General features: G+C 30.5%; 1 protein-coding gene across 1 annotated transcript in view; it reads left to right on the top strand.

Annotated features, from left to right (window-relative positions):
- The window catches only part of LOC105627454 (tRNA dimethylallyltransferase, mitochondrial), a 106,488-nt gene that overhangs the window by 64,345 nt on the left and 26,756 nt on the right, over window positions 1-15,387 (top strand). The window lies entirely within an intron of this gene.

The following is a 15,387-nucleotide window of genomic DNA, read 5'->3' as shown; positions in this document are numbered from 1 at the left end:
GCTTCGGTCGTCGTGTCTCGTGTGTGTGTGTGTGTGTGTGTGTGTGTGTGTGTGTGTGTGTGTGTGTGTGTGTGTGTGTGTGTGTGTGTGGATTACGAAAAATTATTTGATTATTCTGGATTAAGAAATCGAGTAGAAAAAAATTAAATACAAATGATATAGTAAAACTTAGCTTTATAATAAAGTTACATTGATTTTATTGATAAATAGTTGTGTTAAGAAATACCGATTAATTATCCTGAAATTAATAACCAACTATCTAAATAAAGAATAATTCGTTTGAGTTATAGCATTATATTTTTCAGTATTAATGATTTACTTGCGGCATTATCACTTTGCATAATGCTATTAATTTATGTATTATTATAATGTATACAATCATAAAACCGTTATATCAGGTAATATTCACAATTTTGATATTTATAATTTTCTAAATTGATTTCTTTTACACTACATTTAGTATATTCTTAAATTTCTGCAATTCTATCACTCTACATTAAATCGGATCCGAATCAACATGGAAGGAACGGCTTTGATGAAGTCTCTAAAAATTTAGATAGATACAGATAATCTGAAAATAATTTTGTTAAACCATCAAACTAATTATGTAGGACTCAAGCATGAAAAATGCTGCAAAAAATTTTGACATTCTAATTCTTAGTAACCAGTTTGAATGTCATACATACACAGAATTATTTTTTTATTTAGCTAAATTTCAGATATTTCAGCAAAATCTTTTTTGAAAGAAATAAGCATGAACAAATGCGAATGAACAATTTACTTCAAAAGTATGAACGCCGTCGACTGGCGCTTTAAAATATTCTTATATTTTTTAGTCTATTATACATTTTCTGTAATATCCATATATTTTTACAAATGTTACTCTTATATTTAAATATTATATATTTTACTAATAAATTCATCATCAGATGCAGCATCGCGCAATATTCTAAAAAATTTCATTACATTTCTCAACGTTCATATTCTGCTACAAGCATTTTGTTATGTTATTTCTTTTTCCGTCGAAATATCCGACCGCATTTCCGTCCTGGAAACGAGAATTTCCTGTTCGTGAAGAGAAAGAAGAAAAGCGAGGAGAACCAAATTTCACGAAGGCACTAAAATTCAAGTTTGGAACGAATTGCGAAAGATAGAAACGGAAGTGGATAAGAGAAGCAGTGACGTTAATCTGCGGAACGAATACTAATTATTACGACGTGGCATACGCGCATTTAATTCTACATTACCTGCTTTTTTAACGTAATTACTTGCGTGAGATATTTCTAGCAATTCTAGCGCTCTAACATTATATCTCAATTTTATTCTCTTTGATGATTTACAATTAAATAAAGATAACGTTTTGTACATGAAGATAAATACACAAATTTTTTTTTAATTGTGAATTTGTGCTAAATATAATATATGCATAAATATATGTATAAATAGCATTCAGCGAATTTGTAAGGCGAGAATGTCTTGAGTACTTCACGGGAGTAATGAAAGGTTAAGTGCGCGTAATCATACGCATTCGCGGTTGGGTGCTCAGCCCACTATGCATTTCTTACACGACATCGTTCCTGAGGTGCCGGATGTACGCATCTTGGTAGTTCGTTAAAGATGGAGAAGAACTTATAATGATAACATAAATAGGATCAGATATTTACATTGGTTATATAGATCGAATTTTCTGTCATCCACCGCGGTTAAAATTGTCATTCTGGCTGAGACATTAATTTAGATTAGCTATAGACCTGGCGCGCAATTGTTAACGTAATTTTGTTTTAGAAGTCATTAAGGTTAATGAGATTGTGCGACAATTTCGTTAAGAGCGATGTCTACGATACTCCGTGAGATGTCCGCATTTTGTCCGCATTGCGGATGCAAAAGCGCGAGTTCATGAAAAATCCTCGTGACGACATACAAGCGTGCTTTACGATCGCTCTCAAGCCGTGTTAGCCAGATTCTGCCGATTGCCAAGACGGGAGCTATCGCGAAAATTGCCCCGAGTTCGACGCGCTTAATGTGAGCGAAATTTATACTAGACGATGTTTTCTAAGTGCGCAGATAAGTCGGTTGGCAACGAAAGCTTCGCTTGAGAAAACTCGTGAAGCAACGCATTTGCAACTGATTATAACTGTTGATACTGTTTATATACTAATTTGTGATAAAACATTTTTCAAACAATTTTGATTGTTTTAACGTATTATTTTGAATACTGAATATGAATTCCTTGTTTAAATTTATTATCTATCTATTATCACATCACAATTTTTAAAGAAATGTTAAAGAAGTGTTAATGAGACCAAATCGACAATTTTTGATGAATAACAATAAATTTTTTTATAAATTTCATTAATGTCACGCGAAAGTATTAAACTTCTAACTTTAAAATACATTTTGTTTTGTATAATATTTGTTTTCGAGATAAAACAATTCGAAAATAGCTCTTTTTCCATATAATACTTTTCCATATGGAAAAAGCATTTTATTTCATCTTAATATTGCAGAAAATAATTCTGTGGAAAGTAAATATTTTTGTATTTATATAATATAACCGGATCATATTATAATAAATAAAAGAACGATATAAAATTGCTAAAATACAATAAGGTTTATTTTCAAATTGCTAAAAACAAAAAATCATATTGAAATAAAACGAAATGCGTTTGATGTTTTCGCGTTACATTAACGAAATTTAGAAAAAAAATTGCTACCAGTGTTATACAACATGACAAGCTTCGATTCTATTTTGATTCCATTTTTTTTATTTCATTTTTCTAAAAATTGTGCCGATGGAATAACTAAATAAATCATATTCAACATTTAAAAAAAGCTACAGAAAACGATCTTTGATTAGACAATGATCTCAATTCGCAGACTAGTGTTATGCAACACATAAACAAGTTTATAATCTGGAAGTAATCACCTGTTTTTTATACTCCAGCGGCGAAAAAATATGAATTGTAAAGTATTATTTTGCATGGATATATATTCAACCTATTTCTTTCTTCTTTAGTAATATCTTCATTAGTAGTATCTTCACAAATTTTTTTATTTTAAATGTGTAATCGTGAATTCGTAATAAAAAAGCGTTATATTAATAAAAATCTTTATTTTTTAATTAGAAATTCGAATAAACATGACTACTCCCGAGTTAAATACATGCAAATATCCACAAAATGTTTCGTGAAATAGATTACTGTTTTCAGTCGGAAACTGTTTTGTCGAAAATTATCTGAACAAGTTTATATTATCTTTTTATATCGTGTTTATCTTTTGTTAAATTGTTAAATTTAAATATCACAGTTTTAGCATAATTCAATTTAAACATACACAAATAAGGGCATTTGTGCAATGCATCTCCATGATTAATTTACATTTCAACATTTTAATTAATTCTGTATTTATTTCTACATGATTCACAGTTATTTTAGCGACAGAAAAATATGTTTATTACAAGAAACAAAAACATAAAAAAACGAGGAAATTCAAAGCAAGCGATTTTCTAAATGCATATAATGCATATTATCAATTTTCAAGAAACGATTAAATTATTCATATTACATTGTTTGCGACATGTTGTCTATTCTATTTATTTACACAACTTAGCTATTTATGAAATTATATATGCGCATTGATGTTTTCGTATCGAGTTCTCATCTAGCAATTCATTTGCTTCTTCCCGCCTAGGAAATTCAAGGCCAGATTTGCAATTTAGTCTTTTCCGCCCGTCTAGACAGCGTTATGTCTGATCTTTATTCAATAATTTAACGCTCTTGCTTAGAAATGTGTAAGCGTAAACAAAACGAAAAATTACAGGGACATTAATATCACATGTTTTTGCATTCAACAATACTGAATCATTTACATTGAGGAAAAACATTCTCTAATTTTTTTTTTCAAATTAATACAAGATTTTATGTTCAATCCGCACGATTTTGTGTAATTTTTGTTCTGAGATAAAAAAGATGAAAATGTAAACTACTTCGTGTAAATTGTTTTTCCAATGTATTTTTTTTTCAACATGATTTTTAATTTAAATATAAATAGACGGAAAAAAGATGTTACATTAACAAAGTAGCTAACAACAATCTAGTTACAAATAATTTTAATAATTCAATAATAGTATTAATGAAATAAATGCATGTTCTTGTTTTAATAAAATATTATTAATACTGCTTTATTAATATTAAATTGATTAATTTGTTAAAATTTATTAATACTAAAATATTTTATTAATTGTTATTAAATTAATTAAGATTATTATAATTATATTATTAGATTGCTATTTATTAATACTTATTTTTTTATATATATATATTGTTATTATTTCATTTCAAAGAGAATGCATGAGAATAATTAATTTGCTCTTGCATAATAATATTGTAAGAATTTTAGAATAACATTTTATTATTCGCATAATGCATGAAGCTGCTGTAAAAATTTATCAGATTTATTAAAATAATTCATAAATAGTAGTAATAAAAATTTATTATATTTTTATGTTTTGTGCTAATTAGTTTAAAATCTCATTTATATTTAGCATATACTAATATTAATAACACTAAATTAAATAATTTCATATTGTAATAAATTGAAAATTTTTTTTTCCGCAAAATATAAATTGCATTTAAAATTTTAGATTTTCCTCTTGTATGTTACGTGAAATATTGTAGGAATATAATTTTATTCCCAAGTTACGTTCTAGATCTGAGCCATATTTTATGACTTATCACGTCCTGCAGACACGAGTAAATTATGTAAATATGATGGAAAATTAAACTGTACCTTACAGGGTCGTCATAAAACAACACCGCAATTGTAACACCGTTACGTATAGATCGAATGTTGTTTGACTTTAGTATTGTTTTATAGATTGTTATTTCCTTTTTTTAAATAGTTTTTTTTTAGGAAAACTAACGAGTTTATTATACTTCTTATATATTTTATTTAGAAAGAAGATACATTACAAAATTATTGAGATATTAAGAAAGGAGACGTCACGATGATAATCACGATGAAATATCGAAAATATAGTTGTCTTTATCGTTAATAATTTATTTTGACAATTTATTTTGGTACGAACCGTATTGTTCTATCACAGCTTAAAAATAATTTTTAGCAAAATAACAATAATAGCGATTTAGAATTAAATTAAAACTTTTCGGTAAAAAAAGTTTTGCATTTCAATTTAGCATCTCTCTCTCTCTCTCTCTCTCTCTCTCTCTCTCTTCTCTCTCTCATAATAAATTATAATATTTATACAAGTTGAAAGAGTATCAAAATGAATTGATATTATACCAAACACATTGCAAACTGTCTACACGCGGTAACAGGTCTTCATTATCATTGTTAATAGAAACTGTTTTGATTTCCTGCTTTAATCCTCGTTTCTATCAATGTAAATTAATTTGATTCTTTTTTTAATTTACTTGTTACGTTTTTTTTATATCTAAGAATTATAAAAAAGGATAAAGAAGTAAACTGAGATTAAAATTAAGCTATATTAGTAGAAATGAATATCAGGGATAAAAATTAAATCATATGATTTCACAAAACATTCACAAACCTTGAAAAAAGTTAGTTTTTTATAGATAATTGCCTTATCGGCAGATACGATCGACATGAGGTGAGTATACAATTGAAAAATGATATCCGAGACGGCCGGAGGCGTCGTACGCGACGAGCGTAAAATTCGTCCGACTCCAAGTCAGTCCGTAATACCTTGCTACTCTTTCTACGGCCCCTTATACTATCGTTCGCCTTCGTAACGAGTTATCCGCTTCGGTATGCCTCGCGTGTGCGTATAATATGTGCACATGCATTCCCCGGTTTCGCGTTACGCTGTGTGGTGTGCTCGTACGCCGAAGGCGGTAGTCACCGTAGTAGCGTGCACCGGCTGTGTTATTTTTATGAATGACTCGCCGGCAACGTAATCCCGCGCATGCAACTACGACGGCGTGCAGCCTCACCGACGCATCCGCGTCGCCCGGCGCTCGATAGAAAGTTGAATGAATCGCGCGGCCTCAACCGCGTTCAACGATTCCGTTCTTGGTGCTACTAGAACTAGAGAGATCGTCTAGGAATGAAGTTTTGTAAAATATCGATCTGTAGATATCCCTTTTATAAATCTTCTTCTTTAATATTCTAATTTTCTAATAATTTTCTAATAATTTTCTAATAAATTTTAGTAATCCAAAAACACCTATCTATTTTAAGAACTGCTTTAAAAAATGTTTAATATACAATTAAAGGATTTTTGAACTAAATCTAAAACTTTTTTCTCTATTACAATAAAATACTCATGATATATATAATACATACAAATAGATATATTTAATGTTATACATAAAAATTAGATGAAATTTATCAAACATATTTTTATTTCAATGAGACGCTATTCCGAGAAGAGATAGGCGATCGATTCTCTATCGACTGACAAGACTCAGTCATTCATGATGTTTGTTGTCCCAGATTATACAAACCGACGCGATAAAATCCGTTTACGTTATATCACGTTATGTAATGTAATATCTCTCTGAAATGCTTCCGGAATTTTGCTCTGGTTTTCAAGGGACGGAAATACCGCATGATAAGCGAGAGATATACATATCGATGACTTGGGATATTCTATATTCTACTGTGTAAAAAGAGCTTGGCGATTTCGTTCACAATATCTATTTCGCTCGAATTTAATATTCTCGTATAATTTAAAGAACTTAGGATGATTAGCGAGTTTTTTGCACCGATTTTTTTTTCTTGAAATTTGCTTTAATTATGCTTCGATATCCGAAGAAATTATTATACGATTCAATATGAAATTTTCTTTGAAGTACCCCGAAGATTTTTTTCAGTGAACACGATACTGTTGATAGAATTTGAAGGCGTCAATCAATTGGATTAAAATGAATTAAAAGTAGCATTTTCGGCTATTTTCAATATTTTTTACAGTAAAATACAAATTTGTTTTTAAATAAAGTCTATTGTGTGGATAGCTTTATAAATAAATAAAATTATTTTTACTATTATTATTATTATTATTGTTATTATTATAAAGAATAATAGTTGAAAAAGTTTTCTGAACGTGCTCCATTTCGCACAATGTGATACATTGTACAATAAAAAGAACTCGGGAGCTCTATACGAATTGTAGAACCCATTAATCAAATGATATCAAATGATATCTTCTCGAGAAACGCCATACGTACTTATCCATATCTGTATGAGAAAGATCATTTCGCGTGTCCAGACGAGGAGAATGAGGAGGAAGACGCGCTCTTCCTGTTATCCAGAGGACGACGTGATGGGAAAAGGGTCATCGAATGGCCCTGAGTTCGGGGTCATCCGTCTCAGAGGATGTCTGGACGTTAATTAAAATGTGCCGCGCATCTGGCCGAGTGCCGTTTCTTTCTTCCATTCCTTGCCCCTTCTCCCTTCTCTCTCCCCCTTGTTCCTCTCTCTTCACTCTTCACGTCTTCCTCTCCAGTCTTATCCTTCCCTGCAATTTCTTCTTGCGCGATGTATGCGTGCGACTTTTAAAGCGCCCGAAGAGTGTCACTTGGACGGCAGCTGGTTGGGTTATCTATGTGCGAGAAGTCTACGCGACTCGAGGATATGTCGTCATTTCCTGCCACCGACTGAACGACCACCAACCGACCACCGACTCGTCAATCGGCTTCGGAGTTCGGAGTACGATGGTGAATACATAGTTTGCGCCATTCTGTATGTGACACCCGATAGTCACACTGTATCGCGCGCGTTTCGTAAAAACGAAGACGGTTCCACCGACATGCCATACTTTCAAACATTGTGAAAAGAGAGACGATCGATCGACCTTGACATGAATAATTGAACGATTTTATGGGTTTATAGGGAGATGAAATGTAGAAATTATAGATGAAAAAATAATGAAAAATATGCAACAAGTGCGTTATCAAGTATGTTATTAGCGGATCGGTTCACAAAAGAAAAGTTATATTTGGCGAGTTTTATTATACTGAATAAATGGATATAACATTATTATATATTATATATTATATATTATACATAAATAAGAGCTCGTTATTTTCAAGAGCGAAAATAAAATGATCAGTCACACAAGCTGGCTTAGAATCATCCTTTATTGCCGATAATAAAATGTAGACAAAGTGAGGGACTTTATTCCTGGTACAATAGCAAATAAAAGCGAAGGCCATTCAGTAAAACGTTATTTCTTGCATTTTGTCCAAGTAGCTTTTTTCTTTTCACGTTACTGCGCGTGATTATTTGTCATTCTGGCATTTTTGTTCTTACAACAAACAATTTTATTATGACAAACAAAAATTGAAGAAATAATATGATGATAAAGTTACCATTTTTTTTCACTCTAAATGAAATAATTGAAAAAAATCTATATATGAGGGAAAGTTATCGAATGGTAATTTTTAAGCTATTTTTATATTGTTATATTTTTTATTATTATATTTTAATGAACATTGAAATTATAACTTAGTATTTTGGATAATTATTACACATTTAACTTTTTACAATAACAAATTAATTTGTTATAAGTTTTTTATAATATGCTGCATAAAGTACGCTTTAGAAAACCGATCATCTAATCATACTTATAAGTCTTCTAAATCATATCTCCTTCAAAAGTTTTCGTTTTTGATTTGACAGATACGTAAACGCGCTTGGCACCGTAATTTTTCAGCTTTCAACCTTCGACAATAAAATCGGAAAAAAATAATATAAATGGCAATCACAATGGTCGGCCATAATGTTGAACAGCTCCTCTCAGCGGGACAGTCCTTAGGAATTTATTTCTCGCATCCGCGCGCCATTTCGCAGACTCCGGTCGTAACTTCTGACCTTCGTGGCGCTTACGTTAGGGAACGCGTTGAGTCAGAGTATGATCGTTTTTAATCTTTTTAAGCAAAGTTGAAGGACTCGCATTTTAAAAAGAGGGTTTGGTTGCCATCAACCTCAACGGAATAATGAACTTAAAAGTAACGTTGGGTATGAAATGTTCATTTTCATTAAAATTTTGTTTTGTTTTCTGGAAATTCAAAGAAGCTATATAATAAATAAATAATTTTTAATTTAAAAAAATTATAAATGTTATTTTTTATTATGCGGAAAAACTATAGAAGGAAAAACTTAGAAATTTCATTGAACGTCGTTCATCATGAACGTTCTATGAACGATTTCTAAAGTAACCCAATTCTCTTGAGTCAAAATATTTTGTTATTTTTAACTTTTATGTCAAAACATAAATTAATCCATTTTTGTGAACAGCTTCAAAGTAAATAACATCCATATTACACTTATAAAGGATCTATTACAACTGTTGAGAATCGATCCAATTCTCCTCTTGAAATATACCTACATTTTTTTTATCAATCAAATTAAAAATTTAAGGAGTGAAATAATTTTTCAAAGTTAATGCTTATGTTTAATTCCAATAATTATCAACGGAATAGTGAGCTATATAAAAAAATATTTTAGATAAAATTTTTAATGGTTTTTATATACTTTGTAACTATTATAACTTTGTAACTATAATTTAGATTTTTCAAATATGTTGAAAATATTCTTATTCCTATTAAATTTTGAGGGGTTGTTTCATCCTTTAAATCTCAAATTGAATCGGTATAAAGAAATATATATCTTTTAAATTTTTATGTTTACACAACAACATATTTCAAGAAGAATCATATCAGTTCCGCAGTTGAGATTGATTCCTTGTTAATAAATAATAAATTAAATTTAAATCAAATTGAACACATTTCTTGAATTAAATTATTTAACTCTATTGTTTTAGTTAAATTAACATATTAACAATAAGTAGAAGCAGTGGTAATTTATAGAAATGATTAAAAATAATTCAAATTAGATGTAATTTGACATAAATTTAACAGTGAACGATTAATGTATCAAGAACTCACAATCTCTTTTAATTTACCATTTGGATTATTCCAAACGTGCTCTTGTAGGCTATGCCGCTTTTTTTATCGCTTTCTTACGAAGTCGAGTTTTCTTGAATCACTTCTCAAAGAAAAGGATGCCTCCTTGGCTGTTCTCTTGGCCTTTGGATCAGATGGATTGAGACTATTTCTCTTATCGCGGTTTTATGAAAATCATCCCGGAAGCCGCGCTCGTGCCTCCAATCTATACCTCAGAATCCGGGAAGCTGTCGATAGGGAAACCCGTTAAGTCAGTCGGTCGCGAAATCAAAATCTTCTGCGAAACGAATATGCTCGACGTAAGGAAAGCGCTCTTCTCTTGTTCCAAGCTCCAAGTATTTTCCAATTCATTATATTTCTTTTAACTTTGGAGAACTTTCATGTTATTTATTATTATACTTATCATATGTCTTCTTTTTTTTTCGTTTTAAAACAAGTAGATGTTAAATTAATATAATTGTTGTCTAATAATATATTTCAAATATTTAGTTAATTTACTTATATTATTTCCAATACATTTATTACTGAAATAGTTAGTCGTAATTTTTGGAAATTGAAGTTTAAACGAAATTTGTAGTTATTCGTAAAAGTGTTAAAAAGATACATATTATATTTTATATATTGTATATGTTATATAGATATATAAAGACATTATATAAATATATTATAGTTCAGATGTTTACAAATATCTTAAAATGCCATCAGTACGACTCTTTGGTTCATGATAAAGTTCATATTAAAATTGTACTTAAGACAATTTTAAATATAAACTCCAACTCTAAATACCCGCCAATATCGTTATTTTTTCCTTAATAGTAGTTTACTTTTCATTATTTAATTTTGTTTCCAAATTGATTATGGAGAAAAATAAAAATGATATAATAAACATTATATCATTGTAATATTGTTGACTGCAAATTTGAAGAGAATTGTCTAAAAAGCCAAAAAGGAGCAAAATAGCAAACCGAACTCGTACATGGAGAGAGAAAAGCCAGAAAAGTAACGGAAGAATATTTTGAAGTAATGTCAGGATGTATCCAAGGAGATCTTATGAAAAAGCATAAAGTGACTAGGTCGATTCAGTACGAGGCCATACGTGTATAGATTGTGAAAAGTTCTTTATTCATTTCGCAATGGAAATACACGAGGAAAACATCAGGATGCGTCTAATATGGACGGAGGCTCAAACGAGTAAATATAAATTTTGTCAAAATTAAAAAAAAATATTAAATGTTTTAAGAAATTTTCAAGAAATTATGATTAGCTCAAAATGTTTTAAATGATATATTATAAGATATAAATAATAATGTAAGAAAAACTTTTGAACACACTTGCGATGATCGAAAATTTGCCACGATGCGTCAGGGCGATGATATCTAAAATTTTCGACACGCGGAGCGCCTTTTAAAATTAGACAAGCCTCCCACGAAGTCGGTACCATGATGTGAATGTGCTCTTAACATCACGAGTCTACGCTATTAATAAAGCAATTATAAGGGCTATGACCGCTATCGTCGTTACCCAGTTACGTCCGTTTGCTCATAAAATTCAGACGCGTCACAGAGAATTTAAGTGGCACTGCCAAACTTTGTGCGCCATCAGAAATTTATTAAATGTTTGTCTATAATAATTGTATTTTGTTGCGAATATTTATGTCATTTTTTAATAATATAATAAAATATTTTTTTTAATGAAGACTAATAAATAATAAGAATCTCGTTAGATCGTACGTGTGAATATGCAACTAATAGGAAATAAAGCTATAACAATTGAAGACCATTTGATCTTTAGTGCTTAAATAATTCGGTGTGAATCTATATACTGTATATCAACTAATCGTACATATATATAATCAATCGTTCATTAGGCAAAGAAGAGTCTGATTGCATTAATTGGAATTATGATTGAAAATAGACAAAGCAGAATTTTCTTAATTCTATTGTAATTCTGGTTGAGATAATCAAAATTTTGATTGATCAGAATCTTCTGGTTTGTTCATTTTCAATGAGAAATTTTTCTCAGTGTTTTAATATCAGCGAGTCAATTATTTTTTTTATCACACGGAGTCAGAAATCCTCCCTGGAAGAGAATAATCAAGCTTTCCCCGAGAACATGGGCGCGATTCGCGACTGGCGTCAGCTTTTTCTGTCGTTGATCTTTCGTTCCCCATCTCGTTTTTTATCAGCGCGCGTCTCGCATGCGGATCTGACTACGGTGGTTTTAGACGCCGCGGCACGCACGGCATTTCCGGCAACTCGACCCGAGGCGCAGCGTCGAATGCAGCCGTGAATGGCAGAGCGAAGAAGAACGAAAATATCGAGAAGCCGTTGTTCCTTTTGTTCGGCTGAACTCACTGTAAAGATGAGGCGAACGAATGATGACGCGCGACGCGCTATTACGACCGTTCGTAGACCCGTGGTGATACAGCCAGCGGAAACCATGAGAAGGATTATCGCCTAGTGACAGGAATACTACTTTCCAGACGTTTATTAAGAATCTCACCGAAACTCACCCCTTGACTATTTCCGTTTCACTCGTTGAAATCCCCGGAAGTTCCGGACAGCATTAAAATAATGATCTTCTATAATCTATGACTTTTCACACGATAGTGTTGTATTGGAAAAAACGCAGCATGAATGACAGTTTTCTGACTTTAAGAAATGTTAATTGGATATAAAACTTTTTCTCTGATATTTTGACAGATGTAGATTCATTTAAATTTATAATTTCCTAAAACTTCTTTTCAACTTTATTTATTATAGCTATATCTCTATTTTTTTCGACTCTATCGCACGTATTACAGATAGATTACTTTATTACATTCTTTTCCATATTAAACGTTTTCGCAAATGTCAAATTAATATGGAAAAATTTAAAGTTAAAAAACAAAAAAACAGTTACTTAAATTGTATAGAGATAAATCTTTCTTTTTTAAATTTGGGAAAAGTGATAAGTTTTTTCATAAATTTTATTACATAAAAAAATAATAAAGTATATATAATTATATTTATATATTAATAATTATCCATTATAATCCAATGAGAATAATTATTAATATATATATATATATATATATATAATATATATATATAATAATATTAATATATATATATATATAATAATATTAATATATATATATATATAAACATAAATAATATTTCACAATATTCTTCTATTTGAATAATATGTTTTTATATTATATTTTACATTTATGTAATAGTAATCGAATTTTTATGATGTTCATCGTAAAAATTCGATTACTCTTATAAAAAATTTCATTTTATCCGGAATTGTCACTAAAAGTGAATAAACTACGATCCAGGAGGTGCGATGCTGGATAGTTTCGTTGAAAGCATTTGACAAATAAAAGCGATTGCCGAGTGGAAGACGAACGTTTCTCCGCCGTACCGTCCGGTATGGCAAAACGTGGTAGATTTAAATGGCTCTCGTAGTGCGGATCTCATAAAACGTGGGGTCTCGTCTGAATGCCACGGACGAATGAAGTCACTAACATCGTGTCATTAACTCGTACATCACGTCGAGAATTTATGTGCGATTTACGCGAGACACGCCGTGCGGATTTACACGCGCAAGCCACGTAATGGATTTTACCATTTATCGGAAGAGAGGATCACATCACCTAAAGATAGGATTCCTCCGTAATTGAGTGTGCACGGTAACGCCTTCGCACGTGCACCCGCTGCGTATTACCTCTTGTCCTCTCGACGAAAATGATCTAAGAAGGCCGTAATGTTAATTTAAAGAAACGAACCTGAATGTCGGAGACCTAATCTGGCCTTATCACGAATTAGGCACATATCTTATACTAAGATCTAATAACAGAAATACTTCACCCACCACTTCCCATAAGTTATTCTTATATAATATATTCAGCCGTCCTTATCGACAACACATGAATCTACTATTTAACAGATTGTCTTATAAAAATTTTATCTCTAATTAATTATCAATTAGCCCATCAATCAATCAGTTAATTGCCACTGGTACTCATGGCTAATTAACTTGTTGTCCTCAGTTATATAGAAGACATATTATAGAAGACACATTATTAAAAAAGACAGTGATAGAAAATAACGAATTAATATGTTGATTATAGTGAATTCAATTAAAAATTTTTATATGAAAATAATTTTTGTTCACGATTCTAATACGGTATTGGAACTACTTACAATAATAATAACAGCAATAATAATAATAATAATAATAATAATAATAATAATAATAATAATAATAATAATAACAATAATAATAATTTTATTGAAAGAGAAATGTTGAACGAGAAATTATATGCAAATAAAATAATAGAGAGTAGAACCTCAAAATGTAAGATATCAGCAATGATGTTGCTTAATACACAGAGACCTTAATACACACTTGATATAAAACTAATAACAATATTAAAGAAAGATAGTCTAAGAGAGAATCACAATATACCTTGATAACGGAGTAATTTTCGCATTCTTAGAATCGTGGTTTGACGGTATGGGTTAAAGTCCCTTCGTGTTCGTGCCCTTGTTTTGTTAATGCCTTGGGTCACACACACACATACACATTATAAATATACTCAGATACACATGTATGGCGGCTTCCCTCGGCCCTCTTGTTCTTTCTCTATCGTGCCGCCCCTTCGATCGAGAAATTATGCCCAACGGGCTTGCATTGAGAGTCGCCGTTGAAAATAAAAAAAAGGACAAATGTGCACAAACTTCGAAGAGAGAGAAACTAGAGACGAATGAGATGAATATTTTAAAATAAAAAAACTGATGCTCGTACGTAAGATTTTAGAAAAATTTAAAACTTAGTATAGAACGATTTTTATTTATTTCACGTGCTTTGCTTTTGATATTTCTGTAACTATTCAGGCAAAATTTTTTTTTTTTTGAGACATCAGTAAGGATATGAAACAGAAATTATTTTCTCTTTTCTTCTGAAAATTTTACTCGATATTCCCTGTTTTATAATCGCGATAGCGAACTGTTGGTTATAACCTTCTTTTTACTTGTCTCATAACTGATAAAAACATGTGTCAAGTTTCTTATAGCCGTCTTCCTTCATCTTGATATTATTAAAGATCCATTCCCATCTCATTAACTAACAGAGACATTTATCATTCAATTGTAGATTTACATGATATCTATTTTTTTATACTCCTTTGCAGATCTACTTTTTCACATCTTATGAAACATTTAAGACTATTCATTATTCATTTTAATTTTATTATTGGGAAGTTTACAAAACATAAATTATTGACAAATATTGTGCGAAATGTGAAATTTTCTTCTTCTTCTTCTTCTCTTTTTTTAGGATAATAATAATAATAATAATATTGATTGCCTTAGATGTTATACTCAATTTTATTAGAAATAAACTGGATGCATTTTTTTTTATTGTTATTTGTCAATTTACGTACATAAAATAT

The sequence above is a fragment of the Atta cephalotes genome, assembly GCF_000143395.1.
Source record: "Atta cephalotes unplaced genomic scaffold scaffold00009, whole genome shotgun sequence".
Lineage (NCBI taxonomy): Eukaryota > Metazoa > Arthropoda > Insecta > Hymenoptera > Formicidae > Atta > Atta cephalotes.
This window is presented reverse-complemented; position numbering and strand designations above follow the sequence as displayed.